The sequence below is a fragment of the Dromaius novaehollandiae genome, chromosome 4 (assembly GCF_036370855.1).
Source record: "Dromaius novaehollandiae isolate bDroNov1 chromosome 4, bDroNov1.hap1, whole genome shotgun sequence".
Lineage (NCBI taxonomy): Eukaryota > Metazoa > Chordata > Aves > Casuariiformes > Dromaiidae > Dromaius > Dromaius novaehollandiae.
Window position 1 is genome coordinate 52891984 of NC_088101.1, and position 10533 is coordinate 52902516.

Below are 10533 nucleotides of genomic sequence, written 5' to 3' on the forward strand. Positions count from 1 at the left end.
TTTGAGTTTTTTTTAATGCTCTGTCATGGGACTTCTCATCATACAGTTTTTATCTGGGAAGATTGCACATGTACTCATAGCATCAGAAGATTATAATTCAACAGACTGAGGTAAACATGTTGATAATGTAAATATCAACATCGTTATGGAAGGATAGTTTGCAATTATGTAGATAAAAGAGAGTCAAGTTGGGACCATGACTCTCAATCCTTAAGAGTGGCACAGCTGTAACAGTTAAGGTTTTCAGGCTCTCTAAATAGTTCTGGTGTGTTTTTAAGGTTAGTGAACCTGTCTTACACCTGTCAATGGACAGCTGAAGAGTTCAGTGGCTGGAATTAGTCCTGGAGTATTACACAACAACAGCAACAAACATGCAAATACTATATTTAGCTACTTACTCTCTAACCCAGAATTGAATTTTTTCATTTTTGTGGCATCATAAGGGAAAAAATAAAGCCTTAGCCTATGGTCATGGTCCACAATTAATAGAATATAAAATCTGCCACAGTGATTTTACCTCTACTAATAGTTTTTGTTTATTTTGGATTCTACTCTGACATTCATGACACTGTGGACTTCAAAGGTGTTTCTTCAGCATTCCTCTGCAAACAAGACTAGACTCAGAAGCTTTTACTGGAAGTAACTGGTGGAGAAATTAGTCCTTAATGTTTCAAAAGTGTTTTTTTAAGTTTTTTGATTTTTTGAGTTATTCTTTCAGTTTGTCCTTAAGATATGCAAGCAAATCCAGTATGGCTTTTTTGTATTGGTCTTTTTTATTAAAGATCATTTAGGATTGTTTGTAAGTTGTAAAAGACCGTATTATACCATGGAAAATCTGGAAGAAATCTGGAGGCTTTGCTGCCAACGAGAAGAACAAAAATGAAATGATGATGCAAGAAGTTCACAGTTTAAAGGAATGTAAAAATAATTTTCAGGCTCAGCTCTTTCCTTTTTCTAGTAGAAGCTATCCAGACTGTGGAAATTTCTCAAAATACTGAACCTTCATTGTCAAAGAAGATAGAAACATTAAGATCAGTGAGTTTTTGCACTGATGTGTGTGGGGATTTACATATGCAACAAGTCAAGTTAGTATTACCAGGAGTCTGTGTGTGAATCTTACATAGTGGGAAAATAAATCCTGTAGTACACTACCAGTTTAAAGAACCCAGGAGAGAGTCTGAATAATGAAACTATAAATCCACTCTGAAAAAGATTGGAACTCTTGGAAAAGGAACTTGCAACAGAATAGCATGACGAAACTCTTCCTTGTGTTATGGAATCTCTTCCTAGTATTTCTGCATTGTGATTTTCCTGGATTCTTGAAAAGCCAGCAAGAGCAGCAGCAACACAATAGCAAAAGCCTGCTGGAGTTCTCAGTTCCTATTTGTGCTTAAATAAAAAAGCCTGAAAATAAAACAGTTTTCTAAATGGAACAGGTTAATCCCAAATTTGACACAAGAGGAGAAGGTATGGAACTCTTCACCTGCAAACAGTATGATCATTGTAGAATTCTAATTCATATATTTATCTGAAACAAGACCAATACCTTGTGTTATTTTGAGTAAATCATAATGCACACTTTGTTAGTAAATGTTCAGAAATGGACCAGCGAGAAGTCCTTTGTTTGTAATTCTCCAGCAAGAAAATAATAAACAATAGAAAATAAACACTTTGTTTTTTTTGGACTTTTTACTCAATGCACAAGAAAAACTTCCCAGTGCAAAAAGAAGTGCCAGGCAGTTAAGCCCTGCATGAAATGATAGAAAACAGCAGTGGGCCATTAGGTATATGACTGCCAATGAAGAATTCCGGTTTAGCTGGTTTGAGTTGGTCAGTGCTGTGTTAGCAGCCAATAAAGATACACATAGCTGTCTTTTCTTCCCTCATGAGCTCTTTTCTATAATATTTTTAGTTACCTGTTTTTATGATAAAGACTTACCTTAATTGCAAGCTCCAACACAACAGATTTCTCATTAAAACCACCTAAAATCTACATAAAAGACACTGGCAAAAGCAGACAAAAACTTTGTGAAACAGAGAAACAAGAAAGACAGGAATAGATTAAAATAGAGCAGTTACAGCTAAAAAATCAGTGCATCTGAAACTTTCTAGAAATGCAGCAATGATTGGACAAAATTTAAGAATTCCTTCAGGAAGCACTGAGAAGTAAATGAGGAAATGAGTAGTCAGGATACTGAAAGATGTAGATCTGTTTAGCAGCATGCAATTACCTGAGTAAGGGCAAGCCAGTCAGTTATGAGACTGTACTACTGAATTTGAGGAGTAGTGTAGTCCAGGAAAGAACAAACCTTTCAAAAGATACCAATTTTAAGTGACAAAAAGGTGGAGAAATTTATGAGGCATTCTTAACATTTTTATGCTGTCGAGCTAACTTGGAAGAGCTTGCAGAATCCATAATTCAATATCAGATTTTAATGGCAATCAAAATGAGAAGTCTGGTAGAAGAAAACTCAGTGTAACTTTAAAAATGAGGGTTGGAATTTGTCAGGCTTCATAAACTAAACTGATCATGTTACACATTTTGGCAAGAAAGCAAAACCTACTGAAATATACAGAGGCAAAGCAAAAGTAAAAATTACCAGGAGAAAATGATGGGATGCAAACAGTTGCATTGTAGGGAAGAGCTAGGAAGGCACTTAATGAAAGTAAATAAACAAAAGCAGTCCAGTCTGTATGCACAAGAGCAAAACTATTTTAACCAAGACAGCAAACAGGGACAATATAAACCTGTAAAGAAACAAACTACAGTATTTTGTGCAATGAAGAGTATTTGAGCTGTAACTTTCAAGACCTCCAAGCTACCAGTGTTCTCCTATGTCTTGGGACATGGAGGCTCTTCAGAGAGCTCATGTGACCAGGACTCCTGCGGCTACCAAAGCTGGCACAGGGGAGAAATCTCAGCTGAGCCAACCGACATTGCACAGTCCCAATCTCTCTGTGTAGGTGGTGGAGATTAATGTGTGCCAGAGGGTTGCCTTGGTGTTCGTTTCCAAATGGGATTGGGTGGACCACATTATGTGTGCGTGGTACCTGGGGTGGCCTCCTCACCTTGTCCCCCACTGTTTGTTTCAGGAGCTGAGGGCCAGTGACTGGAACCCCTGTAAGCTGGGATATGCTGTCACAGGTGAATGTGATACCTAATGTCACATTAAAGGTTTTGGTGAGAAAAAGGAGTCATATGACACAAGTATGTAATTGGCTGGTCAGCATACAGGGAAATCATTTCTGCTCCGGGGGTAGGTGAACTAGCTATGGAGGTAAAACCTAACCTTGAAAAGAGGAAGTCACTAAAAGAGTGCCTATTCCAGGCCCCAGGAAGAGAATATAAACTTTAGAAGGACAAGTTCCAATGAATGAGGAAGATCAGTTTCCGGATGTTTTTACTGGAAAAATGTATGTACAAAGGCAGCTGTTTCTCATGGAGTTACTTCCTTGTTTATAAGGTGGTTTGCCAGATAGGAGCGGATATGGAGAATGAATGGAGGATGTCTTTAGCTTCTTCTGTAAAAAGGATGTTAGAGATTCTGAGGCTGTGGATCATACTCTGCAGCTATGGTGACTTAAGCTGCCTCTCTTTTGACAGCATGTTTCTTCTGTGTGGACTCAACTATTTGTATAGCTATGCAGTGAATCACATGGGAAACTGAGATGGCTTGAAAGCAAACACACTTTTTTGGCTTTTTTTTTTTCTTTTTGAAGTTGACCATTTTCTTGAGTTTTACAAACAGCACTGCCCATACAACTGAAGGGCAAGTACAGGAGCAGGTTGTGGCCAGTTGGGGTGAAGAGTATGGGGCCTGCTAATGGTGCCACTAAAAAATTGCTTATAGAATCACAGTCTGATTTTCCAGGTTCCAAAAAAGAACAAGTTGCAGAGACGCTAATGGATCAAGAAGCTGATTGTGGAAAGGAATGAAATTCAGAGACTGAAACCTGTTAGATGATTCAGATATCTGTGAAGCAGAAATTCAGGAGACGAAGTTAAAGACTAATTGAGAATTGCTACAAACGCATGTTGCGTTATAAGTACTTTTCAGTTTTTTTGGAAAGGGGATGTGTAAATATATTTAGTCATTTAAAGCTGGACTGAAGTATAACTCCACTGGAGCACCCTGCCTTAACTAGTTTCTGTTTGTTACGTCTGTGTGAGCAGCCTTAGAGGAGAACCTCAGCTCTCTGTATATTAGTATATTAAAGATTCATCTTTTTTTTCAGTACTGATGCAGGCTTTTCATTACTAAAGTACCCATTGAAGAGGTCTCACCTCAAAGAATCAGAAAGTAAACATCCTTTACATCCCAAACACTAGCTAACTTTTTGCCTATGCCAACTATAATTATTTAGTTGTTAACATCTAAAACTTTGATACTTAGCAAAATATGTATCTGTACTGGATGAAAACATTCTTTGTGGGTGGGATGGGGAGGTATTCTGAGTGAATGTTTTGCCTGGAAAGAACCCTATGCTCATTTGGTCCTTGTCTGAGATGCTGTGCCATGCAGGAAGAAGAAACCTTTGAAAGAGGTTGCTAATAGCCTGTGGCCTGAAGTAACATTTTATCTTATTGTATGGGTTAACTCTTTCTTTTACTTCTTACAGGTTAAGTTGGAAGAGACATTCTCTGAAGATGAAGGTAAATTGTTTCTACTTGAAGACCTGAGAGGAATTCTGCTTTTTCCTTCTACTGATTGAGGATTCCAATAAGCAGGTATGATTAGAGGCTAATATTTTGAAAAAATTAGAAATAGTGTCCTTTTGAAAACTGATGCTGAGCACATTCTCTATCCTTGAAGAGACTGCAAAAATACTAACTTATTTTACAAATTACTTCAACATCATCTCATGAAAAGCTTTAGATAAATAGTAGGTATTACTCTTTTAATAGGAGTGTTCAAGAATTGCCAGGGATTACTAGTATTTTCCTGAACTAGAATCTGACATTGATTGCATCCAGACTGCTTTTATTAAAAAGAAAAAAAGTGAGGTATATCTTGAAACAGTCCATTGTCCTCATCATTGAAGTATTTGAGGCCAACCCGTCTTGAGACATTATGTCCTACGTCTTAATAGTACCATGAGTCTTCTGTGGGAAATCTGGGTTAAATGTGAACAGCTGATTAAGTTTGTCAGTGTCCTTAAATACGATAGAAATATTAGAATCAGCTACAAGGGCAGCTGTCACCTCTTGTTTATTGTGAGATGATGAGTGGACACATTCCATGAACCTTTGAACAGGTGCAACCTAGACAGGTTTATTAAAACATTATAACAGTAAGTATTCAAGTATGTGAGGCATTAGGATCTGATGGGGTGATCTTAGAGCTAGAATATATTAAAGATTTGGGGATGTCATTTTGGTCCTCTAACTTGAGAAGCAATGTATAAGTCAGAGCTACTCTCAATGTACTTTCAGGGAGGTCTGAAGTATCAAGGGCAGAGTCATTTAAGACAAACTGGAAAGGGGATTCATTTATCATGACAGTGCTGTAGTGATTGTGGTGGCAAACTTGCCAAATTTTGTGTGTGTGAATTTATCTACTACATTGTCCAAATAAGGACTTTACTAATTCATTTTTACAACATGTCCAGTATCCTCTGGTTTTGGTACAAAGATTAAGATATAAGGTCAGACACTTATGAATGTTGTCTGACCTTAGAGTTGGGAGGAAAAAGAGATTGTCTGACTTCCAGATTACTATATTGCTTTTTGCAGTGTGGTGAGAACAGGAGTTTGAGCCCTTTCAGTATTTAGGAGGAAGGGCTGTTTTCATGAAATCTGATTGCCATGAAAAGTTTTTGGCAAACACTAACAAGATCCAGTGCGACACTGCAGTCTGGTTTTGCTTTTTTTGCTTACATGACACAGTAGAGTCATGCCTGATTTGACAGCTCATTATTTGCCTGCATGCTAGCACTGCGAAGCATATTTTACTCAATCTTGACTTCTGCCTAGAGCCAGAGCAATTGCTCATACTATTTTATGGTAACAGACATCAAAAACAGCGTCTGTGTTTAGGTGTGATTTTTGAAGAACAGCCTTTTTGTCATGAAGGCATTAGAACTCCGTGCTTAATAAGGGGGCTTTACCTCATTACCTTTTGCTGTGTACCTGTAAGGAAAGATAGCACCATATCTCAATACTCCTGTGCATCATTTCTGAGATGGTACTCTTTCATACTGTGTCAGAGATGAGGGTAGTTCAAGATTCGGGAAGGCCAGTTATTATTAGGCAGTGAGTGGAAAGTACGTAGGAAAGGCAGTTAACAGAGCCACGTGGTATATGTATGCATAGAGAAGAATCTCATAACTAATCATAGTGAGAACAGGAAAGGCTACATGCATTATGAAGCAGAGAAGAAATAAGTGAACATTTTTATAGTTATAATCCTGTATTAGGATGAAAAAGAGTCTTCCCTAAATCCCTAAGACTGTACGGTCATAATTGCATTATAATCAAGCTTGTGACAAACTTGACAAATAGAGGTGTAAAGAACTACTCCTGTTAGCAAGAGTAAGGGTCCCTACATAGTCTCTTGTTTTTCCATTTCATTTGAGTTTAGGGAAGAGACAAACTGTTAGGAGCTAGCCAGCAGCAGGATCAGCTGATAAAATGACTTTACATGCTGGTGTCATGGTGTATGACTATTTTGTTCACTTGTTACTTTGTGTGGTTGTTCTTTGTGCTGAATGCTTTTCATGTTATTTGTGTGTTTCTCTCACTTGGTAACTCTTACAGCTTCCTTATTTCAACATCACTTCACCAGCCTTCTATGAGGAGAAAGCAAAAGAACAAAACGTTTTTAAATGTTCAGGTTGTTTATCCTTCTTATTGTGTCTTTTCCCTTCCATACCGTAAGTGTTTTGTCTGCTTAGTCTGGATTTTAAGGTGTGGGGGAGTGATTATTTCTTATTTTTATATAGCACTAGGCATGGTGGGGCCATTTCTGTTTCTGAGTATTCTTGTAATACATGCTTTTCTTATAAATAATGAAGTGAGATAAGGTAGACCTTAAGGAAGAATCTGACTTTGAAACAATTATACTTTCCATCTTGTACATCCTAGATGGGTATAGTTTTGAATTGTCTTGCTCAAAGAAGAGGTGCTGGAGGTCTAGAGCAGTGATATTTGTCTAAGAACAGAAGCCCTATCTGCAAAAGTGACTATAGTTGGGAAGGTAGGAATATTCTTGCAGTGAAAATAAAATGGAGTTGAGGGAATCTGTTAGAGTAAAACGGCAGAATGAGGTGTAATTCCTGGAAATAATTGTAAGGCCGAAATAAAAGTCTTAGTCAAGTGTCTCATATGTGAAGGTTTTAACATACTCACAAACAACTGTTAGAAAACATGTTTAAATGCACACACTTTAAAACTAGAAATGTATCAAGTTTAGTCTTAGCTGAAGTATAGCAGTGGTGAGGATTATTTATAACACTATGAATTAGGAAATATTAGTCAGAAATACGATTATTAAATAGATAGTGTTGCTTTATAATGAATAGCTTGAATGACTTGGGAGTGCAGTCTGTTAGAGTTCTGCCTACACTGAACATCAGTGTATGAAAAGGGTATTTTATCTAGATGTAAATTGAAAGACAGACTGATCGTAATGTATACAATCACAGCTTGTCTCTGGGATTTAGTCTTGCTCCAAGAAACTACCTATGCCTGTACTTTGTGCATCTGCACAACCTGCAAGTACTTTGTAACTATGCTGGCTCCTGAGTTGGTGCTGTGAAACTTAGATTCCTTTCCACATGCAAGTGGGCTGAATATTTCTGTGCCTTAAGGCAGGAGTTTAGGGGGTTATTAGTGACATCCTACTGATTTTTGCATGATACCATAAACAGTTTTGCTCTTTCTCATAATACAGAAATACTTACATTTGATCTGAATGTTGTAAGACAATTTGGTGGTATGTATTCTTTTTGCCTTTAAATACAATGTTTCATCAACATCTCTTTAGTGTATCTGGTCTAATTAATATTTAGCTTTTTATAGGCAGCTGGTTTAGCAGGGCAATTTAGAAAGCAAATTGGGAAAATGCCAAAAGGATTTAAAAAAATCAATATATAGAGAATGAGATTTCTATAAAAATCTGTTTTTGAAAGGTGCCTGGGAAGGGAAGAGCCAAGACTGTCAAAGGCTTGGAAGAGATTTTTCCGCTTGTTTAGAATGCTCTTGATGCTTACTAAATATTTTGTTTTCTGAGTAACAAATAATCATCTTTAACTGCTCTGCAGTGTCTGAGTTTCTGGATTTGTCTAAGCAGTGACTCTTTCCCTGCTCCAACACAGCTGTAATTTTGTCAACACATGCACTGTATGCTTTTAGTTGCGTTCAGTATATCTAATCCTTCATCTCCTCATATCGGGGCATGATTGTATACAATAATCCTCTGAAGAAAAAGCCACTCTCTGTCATAAAGTTTCATTTTGGATAACTGTCCTTGTCTATGGCAGAGTGGCTTTTTTCACAGGATTATTGTATACAAGACTTTCCTAAAAACTTCAGTTGTCTTTGGATCATGCCCTAATATGAGGAGAGAATATATGCCAGAAAAGAGGTTCAGTTCCCCTCCATTTTATTCATAAAATAAATGTGTGAATCCACTGGGAAAATAATGATGTGAAAAAAGCCCCCACTAAAGCAGAGTTTAAATCAAGTGGCTATATTTTACATGCAAGTCAGATCTATATCCAGCTGTACAGTTGTTTCCTTTTATATTGTTCATAGAAATTTGAAACGAAAGTCTTGATCAAACATCTCTGAGCTTTGGAACGTCTCAAGTCTGTTTCCAAATTTTGCAGACTGGGTCTATCTCTAGTTTTAATCACGGTCAGTAATTTCATTTATGTTAGGAATCTTTTAATCTATAAATGTGACAAGAAGAACCTCAGGCTACGTCTACATTAGCAGGCAGTGTGGTGCAATAGGAGCAGATTAGTTAGTACTGAGGACCTGACATCTACATAATACGGGGTTTATTTAGCTCTATTTTGATTCAATGGCCTGAGCTCCCATTAGCGATTGGTGTGCATTAGCTCTACTCCTGGAGGGCTCCTTCCAGCTGAGTTTCATCCTAAAGGAAACCAGTTTGTGCACTCTGAAACCGTTCTGCGATGTGAGCCAATATTCAGTACGTGGGAGTGATCAGGGATTTATTCAGAAGCACACTTCTGACCTGAATAAAAATGTTAGTATTAAAAAAAAAGACTTTGATTTTGTTTAGTTTGTTTATTGTGTGCAGCTGACAATACTTTTGAAGAAGTTACTTACTGTTCCCTATGTGTGGTTAGTTGTAGCCTATGCTTGCTTGTGTTTGTAATAGAATATGAGATAATTTTTTTAAGTGATGAAATGTGGTTGAAGAAATAAAAAAGTTATGGAGCAAGTGTAAACAGCATAGTTTCTTTTAACTACTTTTAAAAAGTTTTTAAATTTCAAGTTGTTGGTAATGCTTCAGTATTACTTAAGGGACCAAAAGCATTTGTCTTAGAACAATTGATGCAAAAGCGAAGTTAATTTCATTAATCCATGTATCTTCAGAAAAAATTGTTGGTTCATGTGTTTTGAGAATTACTACTTCATATAAGCTTTTCAAATCTCCCAAAATAGCGCTGCTATTTCACACCTGTTGATCGACATCTGAAGAGTCCAGATAACAAGCATGTGAAGTCATACTTAGTATCTTTCTCTCCATCTAAAAATAAATGCCATAGCTCTCTACAGCTTGTCATATATATAAAAAAGAAATGTGGACATAGCTGAGTGGCATAGTAGCATTAAGCTATCAAGATTTACTGGCTATGCCATTCTTAAGCCAGTGGATAAAGTGGATAATTCTTTAGATGGACACTTTGTAAAAGAATTGTGCCAGGAACCACTGACACTCTGGCGAGATAAAAATATGGCCTTGAAAACATGCTATAGAGAGAATTGCTGAAGAGACTGTAGGATGAAATTTCTTATTTTTCTTCTTCTCTGTCAGGATCAAGGATTTTATAATTTGCATGAATTGAAAATCTTTGTTTCCTGTATATTGGTGTAAAAGTTTTCACATTAGGTTGATACTTGCAATTAGATAGGCTTACCTTCTAGTTCTATTAAAGTCATCTCCAACCTCAGACCTCTCAAAATAGCACCATGTCATGATGCAATGCAACTGAACTTCCCCAAAGGTTTGGCATCGGGTCATGTTCTGTGACTTTCTTTTAACCTGACAATCCTTGTGGCTGTATTCCTGAGAGTTTGCTCTATACCTCGTGTGTTTGGCCTGTTAAAGAGAGGGCAATTTCTGGTCTTCAGTTTTGACAGCACATGATCACATTCAGTTTTAGAAAGCTAATTATGCCCAGATTGTATATTCAAATGCTTCGTATAAAAATTGTGTTTCATTCTTGCCAGAGGTTTGATAAATCTGAAGCATACTCCTCCATGTGGTTGAAAATGCCAAACTTCTATTATTGTCAAGTCACTTGAGACTCACACTTGCTAATTTTTCATACCAGAGG

The 10533-nt window shown here is 37.1% G+C and overlaps 1 long non-coding RNA gene across 2 annotated transcripts in view; it reads left to right on the forward strand.

The window, feature by feature from the left end:
• LOC112986132 (uncharacterized) overlaps positions 1-10533 on the forward strand; it is an 82299-nt gene that overhangs the window by 1484 nt on the left and 70282 nt on the right. For both annotated transcript variants that reach the window (XR_010389051.1, XR_003259938.2), the window contains exon 2: positions 4621-4729. This is a non-coding gene — a long non-coding RNA (uncharacterized LOC112986132). The remainder of the gene's footprint in view (positions 1-4620; positions 4730-10533) is intronic.